The following is a 15,008-nucleotide window of genomic DNA, read 5'->3' as shown; positions in this document are numbered from 1 at the left end:
CACTTAACCAAACACCATAATTATTCCAACATTTAGAACAGTACTCCAGCACTTAGAACGGTGCTTGCACATAGTAAGTGCTTTACAAATACCATTATTATTATTTCCTCCAAGAGACTTCCTAGACTAAGCCCTTATTTTCCCTATCTGCCCCTGACCTGTATCAATTATGCACTTGGTTATATACTTATTAACCACTTGGATATGCAAACTGTCCCACAACACTTGTTTTCAATACCCTTATTCTATTATTTCCCCTATGCATAATTAATTTTAATATCTATCTCTCCCTGAAGACTGTAAGCTCCTTGTGGGCAGGGACTGTGTGTATCAACTCCATTGTATTTTTCCAAACGTTTAGTATTCTAAGTGTTCTGCACATGGTAACCATAAAATAAATACCAATGATTGATTGACTACTAAGTCATCTAGTAGCTTCTAAGAGTTAATGCTATTTCCAAAACTCCCAGGAAATAGTTAATGTCATAGGAGAAGACCTGACATTAAAAACAATTGCATTTTCTCAAACTCAAAGTTCAGGATTTTTAAAAGGTCTGCTAAAAATCCTATCTTTTATAATCCATTTGTAATGCAGTTAGAGAAATAATATCTTGATTTGTAGTTCTGTGGTGAAGGTGTCTGGTTAATTGTTGCCAATCTTTTGAGAATGCTGGGAGCTCATTATTTTCAAAGTGTAATGAGTTCTGAGGTGTAGTGTGTTGTTTGTCATTTGTTTGTTCAGCTAACTGTTACCTTGCTAAGCCACCTGGGAAATGGCCTTTTGTGTTCTTTTATTTAGTTTCCCATAAAATAATTATAGCTTTTCTTAATGTACTTGCTACAGCAATGTTAAGAGCCCATACTAATACATTCAGCTGTATTCCTCCCTGCCTTTACAGGAAGTTAGAGATTCCTCTCCTCATGTGGAGGGAGGTAGGTTGCCTTGAAGGCCCCTTTTCCCTTTACAATTTTTCTCTCCAAACCAGGTGATGCAGGCTGGAGAGGAATTCCATCAACCATGCAATTTGCTGTGGACTGTCATCATGCCCCATTTAGCCTCCATACCCAAACTACCTTACCTTGATGACCAATTGATGCCCTCAACACCAGCTTCTCTACTAAACTCAACTCGCTCGCTCCCCTATCCCTTTGTCAATCTGGTAGCACTAACCCACAGCCCTGGTTCTCTTCCACAGTTCCACAGTCCGCTTCCTTTGCTCTTGTGCACAAGTCGCAGTGTGCTGCTGGTGGAAATCTAGATATCAGGGTGACCTCATCTACTTTTGTTTATCCTTACGTTCCTCCTGCCGCTTATTCTTCAACTCTCCCCCTTTCACAGAAGTATATCAAGAGTAGATTTCCTGCCTTCCCTCAGAATCCTCGCCTCCGTATGTTCTTCTGACCCCATCCCTTTGCACCTTATCAAAACACTTGCCCCCTCTCTTCTTCCCTCCCTGACCTCCATCTTCAACTGTTCACTTGCAATTGCTTCTTTCCCACTGCTTTCAAATATGTCTGCCTCTTCATCCTAAAGAAAAAAAAACCCTCCCTTGACCCTACAGCTCCTTCCAGTTATTACCGCATCTCCCTCTTACCATTTCTCTCCCAAGTCCTTAAGCGAGTTATCCAAACCCACTGTCTCCAGCTTCTCTCCTCCATTTCTCTTCTGACCCACTCTAATCTGGCTTCCATCCCCTTAACTCCATTATCCAACCTCAGTTTCACTAACACTGTCCTCTCCTGGTTCCCCTCCTATTTCTCTGGTGGCTCATTCTCATTCTCTTTCACAGGATCCTCCTCTGCCACCCATCCTCTAACTGAGCCCTCAAGGCTCAGTTCTGGGTCTTCTTCTATTCTCCATTTACATGCACTCCCTTGGAGAATTCATTTGCTCTCATGGCTTCAACTACCACCTCTGTGTGGATGATCCCCAAATTTATATCTCCATCTCTGCTCTCTCTGCAGTCTTGCATTTCGTACTGCCTTCAAGACATCTCTACTTGGATGTCCTGCTAACACCTCAAATTTATCATGTCCAAGAGAACTACTTATCTTCCCACACAAACCTTGTCCTTCCCTGATTTTTCCTGTCACTATAGAAAGCACCACCAACCTTCCTGTCTCACAAGCCCTTAGCCTTGTGTTTATCCTTGACTCATCTCTCTCATTCAACCCACATATTCAGTCTGTCACCAAATCCCATCGGTTCAACATTGCTAAAATCGGTACTTTCCTCTCCATCCAAACTAATACAGTGTTAATCCAGTGTTATCCTATCTGTCTTAATTACTGTATCAACCTTCTTGCTGACCTCCCTGCCTCTCCCCAGCCCAACACATACTTCGCTCTGCTGCCCAGATCATTTTCCTGCAAAAACATTCAGTCCATGTTTTCCCGCTGCTTTATTCACCCCTCCCCCAGTCCCACAGCACTTATGTAGAAATCTTTAATTTATTTATGTTTATGTCTGCCCCCCCCCCCCCCACCTCCAGACTGTGAGTGCACTTTGGGCAGGGAATGTGTCTACCAACTTTGTTATTTTACTCTCCCAAGTGCTTAGTACAGTGCTCTGCACACAGTAAGCGCTCAATAAATATAGATTGAGTCTAGCTTTTCACAGTGTAATCTTTTCTCCTCAGATGAAAAATAGATGGTGGTGATGATCATGATGGAGTAGCCCATTGTGAAAGATGATTGTCCATTCTGTCCTGAATAATAATAATCATCATTGTGATATTTGTTAAGCACTCTCTACTTACCATCCTGTGGTAAATATATAATTATCTGATCAGACACACATCTCCTCCAAGTGATCTTTCCTGAGTAATTTCTAATGTCACCATTTTCTATCCCTCAGCTGCCATATCCCACTAACTAGGCACTTATTCACAATCCCCCAAAAGTCCCTCTAGGCAACTTTTATAGTTACTATTACTTCACCCTATCTGTAATTTACTTTAGTATATATTTCTCCAGCTAGAATGTAAACTCCTTGAGATCTTGTGTACTAATTGTATGGTAATCTCCCAAGCGCTTTGCACACAGTAGCTAGGTGCTTAATAAATAATATCGATTGATTCGTACCCTACAATGGGCTAAACTGTGGGGATCAGCCAACTGGTACAGGTAGGAGTTAGCTCTTTCCTTGTAATTTCAGGAGCACCGTTTCCTTGGGAATGAGTTTTAATATGTTATTTGTAATTTCACTTTTACAGTTGATGATTCTTTAATGAATTATGTTTGCAACTTACCTTGGTCTTTTGAGGTTTTATTCCTGTAGATTGGCCCTTACTGAATTTCAGTGGCTCTGGTTTTCCCCGTTTTGCCAGACTTGTAAATTAGCTCTCTAGCATGACTGTGAGGTGCAAAGTTGTAATATACACAAATCATCACAGTTCTATTTTAGGACTCCTTTGTTCCACTCCCCTATTTGCAGGCCTTTCAAAATAGAGGAGAGTTGAGTCCATGTGTACTTTATGAGTTTATCCTTTATGATCTTTTTGACTTACTATCTTCAGTGACCATCATATGAGTTTAAAGGATGAAGGGTTTGACAGTAGTTTCCATTCTGAGCAGAAAGAACCTCTGAGAAAGAAAATTCTTAGATTTCTGCTATTCCCCCTTCTCTCCTTTCCTCCCTGCAGCCTGTGGAGTGGCTAGGTCAGTTAAGGATTTTTGCCTCATTAGCAGCCAGCATTTAAATTACATAAACTGTCATGTCCCAAATTGAAGTTGGGTGTGTGTCAAAACTTTTTATCGGAGAATCCTCTTTTACCAATATATTTATAATGGTAGTGAAACGTTTGGTAAATCATTCTTCGGGATCTTGAAAACTAGGGTTGATATCTAACTGTATCTGAGCTTTCTTGTTGGGAGAAATCTGTAGGGGGTGGAAAAAATCCCTACCTTTTTTTTCACCAGCTCCCTGAAGGTTTAATTACCCTACTCGTATTTACCAGTGCGGTAAGCTTGTTGTGGGCATGTGTCTGTTATATTGCTGTACTCTCTCAAGTGCTTAGCACAGTGTCCTGCACACAATAAGCACTCAGTAAATATAATTGAATGCAGTCTTCCATCTGCCTCTCACCTCTGCTTACCTAACACCTACATCCCAATCTCTAGGCAAAATGACACAAGCATCTATCTGTAGCAGACTCCTTTTGTGTTTCTCCAAATATACAAATTCCTTTAAAATTTAAAGTTAAATCTTAGATTAGAGATTAGTTAAATTCTTTACATTTTGTTTCATGGTCTTCTTTTGGTTCCTGCCTGCGTCCTTTTTGACATGACCAGATTAGATGACTCTGGAGAAATCTTGAATAGGTTGAAAATGACCTTCCCTGCCCACCCAACCAACCAACCATAGCTGAATTCCCCCCATGTCCAACACTTCCAAAAGTCCACCACCTTGTTCAGTGCTATCATGCCTTAGGTTACTCTTTCAATTTCTTCACTGGTTTTCCTACACTCAGCCTCTTCCCTCTCCACTCCATATATACCTCTGCTGCCCATATCAGTTTTCTAATCATTCATTTGTTCATTCAGTTGTATTTATTGAGCGCTTATGCTGTGCAGAGTACTGTACTGAGCACTTGGATTAGTACAATTCAGTAGTAGAGACAATCCCTGCCCACAATGGGTTTATCATTTAGAATGGGGGAGACAGACATCATAGTGCCAATATAAATAAATAGAATTATATATACACATCAAAACAAGTAAACAGGCATTAATATAAATAGAATTGTAGATATGTACATATATACACAAGTGCTGTGGGGTGGGGAGAGGAGGTAGAGCAAAGGGAGCAAGTTGGGGTGATGGGGACGGGATGGGGAGCTGAGGAGAACGTGCTTAGGCATACACCTCTTCACTTCTCAAAAACGTTTGGTTATTAATACCTCTCTGAATTCTGATCATTTGTTTTAATAAATTCCGTTAGCTCTTCTCTCTCTCTCCTCTTTATCTTTGCACTCTGCATTACTCTGAATCTCATCTTCTCACTATGCCTCATCCCCATCTCTTCCACTTCTTACCTATGCCTCACCCGCTTCCTCCTGGCTGGAACTCCCTCCTCTTCAAATCCACTTGACCCTAGATTTTCCTTCTCCAAAGCCCTTCTGAAATCCCATATCTCTTAGGAGACTTTCCCCAGTGAATTATTCTTCTCCCAGGACCTATCCTCCCAGCTAATAGCTTAGCACTCTCAACTACCCCAAGCACTTTGAAACATATTGGTTTAAGTGCTCTACTATTTCAGGCATGACTTTTTTAACACTTCCATCTTTCCAGTTGCTTCTTCCTTCTAACTGTAAATAGTTTTAGTGCCTTGAATTGTAAGCACTTTAAGTTCAGGGATTGAGTCCCTACCTCTATTGTACTTTCCCAAGTGTTTAGGATAGTGATCTGGGCATTCAATAAATACTATTTATTTGGGTTGGAGCTTGTCAGATTTGGAAGGGAGTGTGAAGACCATAGCCCACCTACTATAGCTTTACACTCCGCAGCCCCAAATGTTTCTAAAAAGGACAGGGTAGGATCTTGGAAAAAGCATAAACTAAACCCAAATCTGACCAGTTCTGCTTTGCTCTGGTCCAGTTGATGGTTTAGAGTCCTCTTAATTGGTAATGGTCCTATACCCAGGCTGGCTCTACTATAGAGAAAGTATTTACATGATTTTTCATCGTTTGGTGCAAATCATTCTCTCTGTCATCATAATGGCTTGGCAATGTGAAGTTGTTCCTTCATGATATTCCCATTTAATTCTTTGTGAGGATTTTTTTTTTTCGAAGGGGGAACATGAAGATGGGTTCATAGTAAGCTGTTAATTATTTACTAGATAGTTTTCTCTCAAAAAAAATTCCTTGCCCAATTCAAATTAACCGATGGCTGATTTAAAAACTAGACTTCTACAAGGTCTACCAGGGAAACAAGAAAAGTTGAAAATCAAGCACCTAGAGTTAATTCTTGGTTATACATGTCATTTCTATTAATGGGCTGCCTAAGGCCTTCCACTGGAATTGCAATAGGGATGAATTTGCAGTGAGGAAGTGGTGTTTCTGTAAGTTAATGGCCATTCTTTGAGGTTTGGTTTTGGTGGCACATGTTTTTATCCTAGGTTCAAGACTCTTGATCTGGATATAGCTGGAGTGTGAAATGTCTCACAAACATCCCATTTTAGACCTAACTGCAGAGGCGATGTCATCCATTCTGTGTCCAGCCATCCTGTCCATTACCAGAAAATCAACTCCAGCCACATCTCTGCATTGAATTGCATTGCATAGAGAAGGAGCGTAGCTCAGTGGAAAGAGCATGCTCTTGGGAGTCAGAGGTCATGGGTTCTAATCCCGACTCCTCCACTTGTCAGCTGTGTGACTTTGGGCAAGTGACAACTTCTCTGGGCCTCATTTACCTCATCTGTAAAATGGGGATTGACTGTGAGCCCCACGTGGGACAACCTGATCACCTGGTAAACCCCCCAGAGCTTAGAACAGTGCTTCGCACATAGTAAGCACTTAACAAATACCATCATTATTGTTATTATTATTGAATAAAAGCTAAGGGGAAAAAATAGAAGACAGCCTTATTTTTTCATCTGTATTTCCTCCTAGCAAGTGGGCTGGGCAAACAAAAGTGAGAAGAGAATGCAGCAGAGGAAAAAGGCACTGCATTTTTATATCAGAGAAGTAAAGGATGATACCAATAATAATAATAACAATAATAATTAGCAGTCCCCATTTAGCAAGCCCTGAAATGGCATTAGTGGCCCAAGAACCATTTCGCTTTGGTGGAACTGCCACCCGCAGCAAACGTATTTTGAGTAGGATGAAAAAAAGCCTCCGAGCTTGCTGCATATATAGCCTGTAACCTTTGTTGTTGCTGTTGTTGTTCTTCAGAAGTAACGGTTGGAGATCTGTCAGTGCAAAAGCTTTCTTTAGAGGCCCCCAGGATGGGAATGGCTGGTGCAGAATGCTTTTACTGCAGAGCAACAGGCACATAATGAAGTCAGTAATTTCTGCTGCCTGCAGCCCTGCATTAGGCTGAACCTGTAGTGCTTTTTAGGCTGCTAAAACAAACCATAGAACTTGAGAAAAATGGTTACCCCTGATTAAATTATTGGAAAGCTCTACTTCTTTTTATGACTCTAAATTGACTTACCTGTTAACTTAGCGCATTTAAATTTCTCGGAAATATTAGTGTATTTAAGATGCAGTGCCATCCTGAATGGTTGAGGGAATTATAAAGGACAGCCCCTTGCTATTTCCCAGTGAAAAAACCTTTTTCGCAATTAGCCATTAATAGAGTGCAGAAACATTTGCTTTATCCATAGCTGGTCCAGTCGTATCATTTCCCTTTTTTGGTCTTCCAGGATTTTGAGGACTGTTGTAATAGCTACCTAGTTAATCTTCAGACATATTTTCCTTGAGCTCTTTGTTTGCTTGGTCCATGGGCTTGGGAATGCAATCTTTCCAAGGAGGTTCAGGGAATACTTTGGAGAGTAATAATGGTTGCAGTTTGGATCCCTTCCTATATTGTACTTTTACAGTACTCTATGATAAATTAGAAGCTAAGCAAAAAAGACAGGTTTATTTTACATCTATGTTTCTTCATAGAGTATGGGGGGCGAGGGGGCATGGCTAGACTCAGGCAGGAAGTTTACAGTCACATAAAATTCCAAAACTGCACAAACTCCTAGATAGATTTAGTCTGTCCTTTCCATCCACCCATCCCTAGCAAATGGAAATGTCCCCCTCTCCATCACCCCCATCTTACCTCCTTCCCTTCCCCACAGCACCTGTATATATGTTTGTACATATCTATTACTCTATTTTACTTGTACATATCTATTCTATTTTATTTTGTTAATATGTTTTGTTTTGTTCTCTGTCTCCCCCTTCTAGACTGTGAGCCCACTGTTGGGTAGGGACCGTCTCTATATGTTGCCAACTTGTACTTCCCAAGCGCTTCGTACAGTGCTCTGCACACAGTAAGTACTCAGTAAATATGGTTGATTGATTGATTTGATCCTTTATTTCAAGACTTTCAGGGAAAGGATATGGGAGTTCAGGCTTTAACGGATAAGTTTGCAATTAAAGGAAAAAAAAATTCCTAAGACCTCTGGAGACTTTTCTAGATGTAAACTGGTATTGTAGTCACTCTTTATTTGTTTCCCCCCCCTTTAGTTAAGGCTCACTCTCTCTTCAGTGTCTTTTTAGCCCCTACTGCTGCAGATCAGAGAGTTACCGTGATGCTCAACTTCCCCAAGCCTCTGATAGACCAATTCAGATTGTTACTGTTCAGACTTCCTTTTAATTAAAGGTCTAGAAACAATCATTTGAAGGGATGGCCACATGAATGACCAAATCCATGTTGGGTAAAGAGAATGAAAACAGAGTATGAAAACAAAGGAAAAACCCGAGAGAGGAAAGGTTAGCAAGGAAACCTGTGCTTCTTTCTCATTGCTGCCAAGTTGCACCATTTCTGATGAAGATAGTTGATGTCAGTTCTGCCAGGGAGAACCAAGCCTGTGGCTGGCCCTACATCCTGCTGTTTTACATCACAACCAGCCTAGACTAATTCACTGCTGCTGCTGTGGCTGCTTGTTTTTATGAAGCATTGTAAACCAATTCACACCACACTGGCCCTTTGCTGATAAAATGCCCGACTCAGCACTGTAGGAACAATGGTAGGTAAAGAGTGCTGTGAAGAGGTGGAATTCCTCAAACAGGTCTAAATGCAAACTCAATATGCCCACTGGATCATATTCTATCTTGAGGAACTGTCAAGGACCATCATTCAGACTCCTGCAGGATGCTTCACCATGAGAATCAGGTCATTATTCTGGGTTGATATTATCTCCTTCCCATTCACTGGAAATCCACTGCCTTAATTTGCCTTCCTAATGGTTGGAAATCACTTAATGGCTGCTTCTTAACTAGCTGGATAATTCAGGCAAAAGCAGATGTATTTTGCTTCAATTATTAGGGTAATTGCCACTTACATGGGGTCTTGCCTTAAGGAAGGGCCAGCCTTCATTGTGGACTATCCAGTAACAAATAGAAAGAAATATATGTGGCCACATTTTATTTTCTAAATCATTTCTTCTGTTCACTCTTTGGCTATCAGTGTTGAGATAAAAGGTAATCAAGATCTGTCTTTCCTGATGTGCACTTTCCTCTCTCTCAGAAGTTCTCCCTCTAAGTTGTATTATATTTTGTCTTCAGAAATTTTCATCAGAGGCTCTGATTTCAAGGATGGAAAACAATGAAAATAAAAATGAATAGCTAGAAAGTACAGGTCATTGTTGTAGAGAGCAAACAAATCTATACACAATACTTTGAGGTTCTTTTAATGGCTCTGCCTCTTCTCTTACCAGAGTCAGTTTGCATCTGTTGATTCCAAGAAAGAAGTGGATATTGGGAAGATATCGGGGATTACCACAGTGATTGGATTTCATTTTTAAATAATAATAATAATGGCATTTATTAAGTGCTTACTATGTGCAAAGCACTGTTCTAAGCGCTGGGGAGGTTACAAGGTGATCAGGTTGTTCCCATGGGGGGCTCACAGTCTTAATCCCCATTTTACAGATGAGGTAACTGAGGCCCAGAGAAGTTAAGTGACTTGCCCAAAGTCACATAGCTGACAATTGGCGGAGCCAGGATTTGAACCCTTGACCTCTGACTCCAAAGCCCATGCTCTTTCCACTGAGCCATGCTGCTTCTTTGAGCCATGTTGCTTCTAAGGCAGCTTGTGGCGCACTTCTCAAGAGGTATCTACTACACCTTTACAATTTATCTTTCAATCTTTTGGAAAATACCAAAACCTCAGTATGGATTGATTGATGAAAGCCCTAGGAGTGACTGTATTTTCTATCAAAATCCACAACCGATTAAACCTTGGGTATGTCTAAAAGGCTATGCCAAATTATTGCCTACAGCAAACCTTGGATCATAAATCCTTCATTATTTTCTGTCTTGGAAATTTTACACTTTCAATTCGGCTTCCAGAAAGGACTCAGCCTCAACTACTTAAGGATTCAGCTTTCAAAGGTTTCTTTGCCACAGGACAGACAGAAGCTACAGTTTAAAAATACTGGGTGTCCTCATTTTCCTGGTTCCTGGGGGCTCTCCTTTCAGGCAGCTAGCAGAGACTTGGAATCTAAATCTATTAGTCTTTGTGTTGACTAAATCTCCCTTTGGAACCATGACAGATGTCTCTCTATTCAGTACTTTAAATGTGTATTAGATAAGTCTCACCAGTGCAAATAATCAAGGAGAAAATTTAAGGATTTAAGAGTCTTTCCTTCCTGTTTTAATTCAGAAAGGAGGCACTAAAACAGTCTTCACAATAGACCAGAAACGTAAGTCTTTCTGTCTTTACCCAACTGTTGCTTTTGCAATGTTCCTCCGACCGTAGTATTCTGAGAACTTCCTCTTGTATTCTACAAATTTACTCAGAGGTTTAACATATTACCCTAAGAAGACAGAAGAGTGGAAGAAATCCAATTCAGGTATTTGTGTTATATGGAGGTCACCAAAGAGGGCTGAAAGCTTCTTAAACCTCTACATCAAGATGGATTAAACTGGTAATAGAACGAAGTTATCATTAGAGGGACCTCCACCTTTGGAGCCTCATTCAATCAGGCCCACGTACGTCTCACTGACTGAACAACATGTCCTTCTTTGAAGAGATTTGAAAAGTGGAAATGTAGACTCAGATTAATTTGCTTAGTAGCGCCATTTTGGAGCATCCTCTTTTAATGCATCAACCAACCTCAGACTCAGGTATTGTAGCCATATGGTTATGGTGTCCCATTCGAGGGATTTGAAGTTGAATTCTACTATAAGAAGATGTGAACCTCCTCTCATTCCTGGTAACACTGCAGATTCCCAGGAGACGCTGCTTCTAATGTTACTGAAACTGCTGGATCCTGGTCAATTGTATCCTAGAATCTTAGCTCTAGAAAGGAAAGCCTATCCAGGCCGAATAGTCCAATAGGGAGTTGAATATGCAAGGCAGTTTATTCAATCATATTTACTGAGTGCTTACTGTGTGCAGAGCACTGTACTCAGCGCTTGTAAAGTACAATTCAGCAACATATAGAGACAGTCCCTACCCAACAATGGGCTCACAGTCTAGAAGGGGGAGACAGACAACAAAACAGAACAAGTAGTCAGGTGTCAATACCATCAAAATAAACAGAATTATAGATACATACACATTAATAAAATAGAATAATAAAGATGTACAAATATACACAAGTGCTGTGGGGAAGGGAAGGGGGTAGGGCAGAGGGAGGGAGTGAGGGTGATGGGGAGGAGGAGCAGAGGATAAGGGGCGGCTCAGTCTGGGAGGGCCTCCTGGAGGAGGTGAGCTCTCAGTAGGGCTTTTAAGGGAGGAAGAGAGCTAGTTTGGTGGATGTGTGGAGGGAGGGCATTCCAGGCCAAGGGAAGGATGTAGGCCAAGGGTCAACAGCGGGACAGGCAAAAACGAGGCACAGTGAGGAGGTTAGTGGCAGAGGAGTGGAGTGTGTGGGCTGGGCTGTAGAAGGAGAGAAGGGAGGTGAGATAGGGGGCAAGGTGATAGAGAGCTTTGAAGCCAATAGTGAGGAGTTTTTGCTTCATGCGAAGGTTGATAGGCAACCACTGGAGATTTTTGAGGAGGGGAATGACATGCCCAGAGTGTTTTCTGTAGAAAGATAATTTGGGCAGCAGAGTGAAGTCTAGACTGAAGTGGGGAGAGACAGGAGGATGGGAGATCAGAAAGGAGACTCATGCAGTAATCCAGTCAGGATAGGATGAGAGATTGAACCAGCAAGGTAGCGGTTTGGATGGAGAGGAAAGGTCGGATCTTGGCAATGTTGTGGAGGTGAGACTGGCAGGTTTTGGTGATGGATTGGTTGTGTGGGGTGAATGACAGAGCGGGGTCAAGGATGACACCAAGATTGCAGGCTTGTGAGATGGGAAGGATGGTAGTGCCATCCACAGTGACTGGAAAGTCAGGGAGAGGACAGGGTTTGGGAGGGAAGATATGGAGCTCAGTCTTGGACATATTGGACATGGACAAGCAATTGGGACCTCAGGACCACTTTAGTCACCCCACAGGAACTCCTCAGCTTGGAGAGTAGATGATGAATAGGCTGTCCTCCAAAAGAGGGAGATGCTGTCTGCACAGTGGTTCTCTATATCTCTGTTCATAGTTATCTCACACCGATGAGTTTTTTTTTTTTTTTTTTTGCCTGTTCTTAAAGCTTTCCATGGTGGGAGATGTCGCAACCTCCGTTTGACCTGTTTTAGTGTCAAATGCCCTTTGCAAAACATCTTACATCTCAGGAACTCCTCCTGTCCTTCTCCAGGGAGATGGGGTCATATCTCTTTCTTGGAGAGAAGTGACATGTGTACTCTTTCATGATTTCCCCTTACCTCTACAAAAATGAAATATCTCGGCTTGATAGAATGAGCCATCAGTTTTGTGTTCAAACTGCTTAACTAATTCTTTGGCTAGAGACTTTTACTGTGCTTTCTGTGCTGTTTCCTGCCAGATGAGGTATTTGTAGGAGTGAGGCAAGGTGTGGAGCAGAAGGGATAAGAAGCAAAGTTTGGCATCAAATTAATCTTTAGTCCAGGTGCTTCTAGGTTAAATGTCAGAACCTCACTCAGCAGCTTTCAAACTCTCTAGTGTTTTTGTTGCAAGAGAGCCAAAATATGTGTGAGAGGTAGACTCTAGAATTTCTGCCAGCACACCCAAACCTATGACAAGATTATAAAAACTGACCAACCTAAATCAAAATGCTGATTTTGAATAAATAACCACTTTGAAATTTCAGCAACCTGTCAATCATTGTCGCATTTGTTGAGCGCTTCCTGGATGCAGAGAATTGTACTAAGCACTTTGGAGAGTACAATATAGCAGAGTTGGTAGACACATTTCCTGCCCATGAGCTTACAGTCTAGAGAGGGAGACTACATTAATATAAATAAATTATGGGTGTGCACATAAGTGCTGTGGGGTGCTGAGGGAGGGGAAAATAGAGGGAACAAATCCAAGTGCAAGGGTGACACAGAAGGGAGTGGGAGAAGAGGAAATGGGGGCTTAGGAAAGGCCTAGCTGTCCTTCACACAGGCTCCAGCCAAGAACTATACAGAACAACATTTTTGGTATCAGAAGGCCCTGCCAGCTCACTAAGCTTTTTGAAGAATCCTGAGGCTCCAAGATCTGTGAAATTATGAGAAAGCAACACTAGACTGATCATGGTTGTCCCAGTGTTAAACTTTCGGTTGTTAATTTCCGAGTGCAGTTCCTAGCATAGCAAAAATAATTTAGTATGATGGGTCTCTTATTGCACATGCTACAAAATCTTTAAAAAATGAAGGTATGTGGGAGTGAAATATATGCTCCTTTTGCTGAAAAATATTGTAATACAACATGGTGTACAGTATATAATTTGGGGAAGGAGGAAGCACTTGAAGACTGTTGACACTCCATGGAGAGCTTTTCACCTCCTTTTACTGCCTTCCTGGATTTGGGGAAGAGTGTGAGTGGGAGTAGGAGAAAGAGAGAGGAGTCCAGGCTGTGTATTCTCCATCGGACTATATGGAAGTTGTAGGAAAAAGTGGAATCATGGAACACAGCTCTATAATTCCATGCTGCTCCATGCTTTCTTTTCCCCTAGAGACTTGTTATTTTCTACTCGGTTTAGATCCAGGGCCAACCACGCATTTTCCCGATTGTCATCGGTTGAAGGTGACAATGTCATCTTGGATTTAGTTTTCTGTGGTTGGGAGTTTGGGCAAGGAAATTCTGAATAATTAATTAAGCTGTCCAAGGAGTTGTGGATGTACAGGGAGGTACATGTACAGCACTTATGTACATATTGATCAGTTCTATAAATTCTATGTGAGCACTATTCAATCTATCTTTTTTCCTATTTTCCTATTTTTCCATTTTTTGAATCTACTGGTCTTTGGGGTCTGTCTTCCCCATTAAGTTCTTTGAGGGTAGGATATTTTCTTTTACTAATTCTGCCAACTCTGTTGTATTCTCCCAAGTGCTTAGTACAGTGCTCTGCACATAAGTGCTCTAATGCCATTGATAGATTTTTTTGCCTACCTTTATTGTACTCTCCCAGGTGCTTAATTCAATGATCTGTACCATCTTGGCCTCAATCAATACAAGTGATCTGATCTCCTGTATCTTTTGGGTGAAAAGGTTCTAGTAAGAGCTGATTGACTAAACCCACTCTGAAGTTCATTATCAGAGAGGCCACATCATCCTGATCTAAGGTGAACCTGGGCCCTTGCAAAGCAAGATCTATAGAAAGGAGGGCTAAGGGAAGGCATAGCTATTTGCACTAGTCTTGGGGTAGCTGGTCGCTTGAACTATGAGGATGAATTTGGAAGTCTATTCAATCAACTGCATTTACCGAGTGGTTACTGTGTGCAGAGCACCATAATAAGTTCCTGGGAGTACAGTGTAACAGACTCATTCCCTGCCCACAGTGAGTTTACAGTCTAGAGGGAGAGACAGACATTAATCTAAACAAATACATTTTGGATATGTACGTAAGTGCTATGGGGCTGAGTTGTGGCAGGCGTCAGGGGTGAATAAAGGGAGCAAATCAGGGTGATGCTGAAGGGAGCAAGAGAAAATGAAATGAAGGTTTAGTCAGGGAAGGCCTCTTGGAGGAGATTGCTTTCAATAAGGCTTTGAAGGTGGGGACAGTAATTGTCTGTTAGATATGAAGAGAGAGAGAGGGCATTACCGGTCAGAGGCAGGACGTGGGTGAGAGGTTGGCGGCAAGATATATGAGTTTGAGGTAGGCGTTAGAGGAGCAAAGTGTGCAGGCTGGGTTGTAGTAGAAGAGCAGTGAGGTAAGGTAGGAAGGAGCAAGGTGATTGAATCCACAATTCTACGAAGAACAGGCTCTTTGCATGACTAGAAGAATGGACTCTGTTAATATTTATGGGCTTTCAAGTACAGAGTCAAGGGTCAGCAGTCTCTGCTGG

Source organism: Tachyglossus aculeatus, chromosome 2 (genome assembly GCF_015852505.1).
Source record: "Tachyglossus aculeatus isolate mTacAcu1 chromosome 2, mTacAcu1.pri, whole genome shotgun sequence".
NCBI lineage: Eukaryota > Metazoa > Chordata > Mammalia > Monotremata > Tachyglossidae > Tachyglossus > Tachyglossus aculeatus.
Note: the sequence above shows the minus strand (reverse complement) of the source record.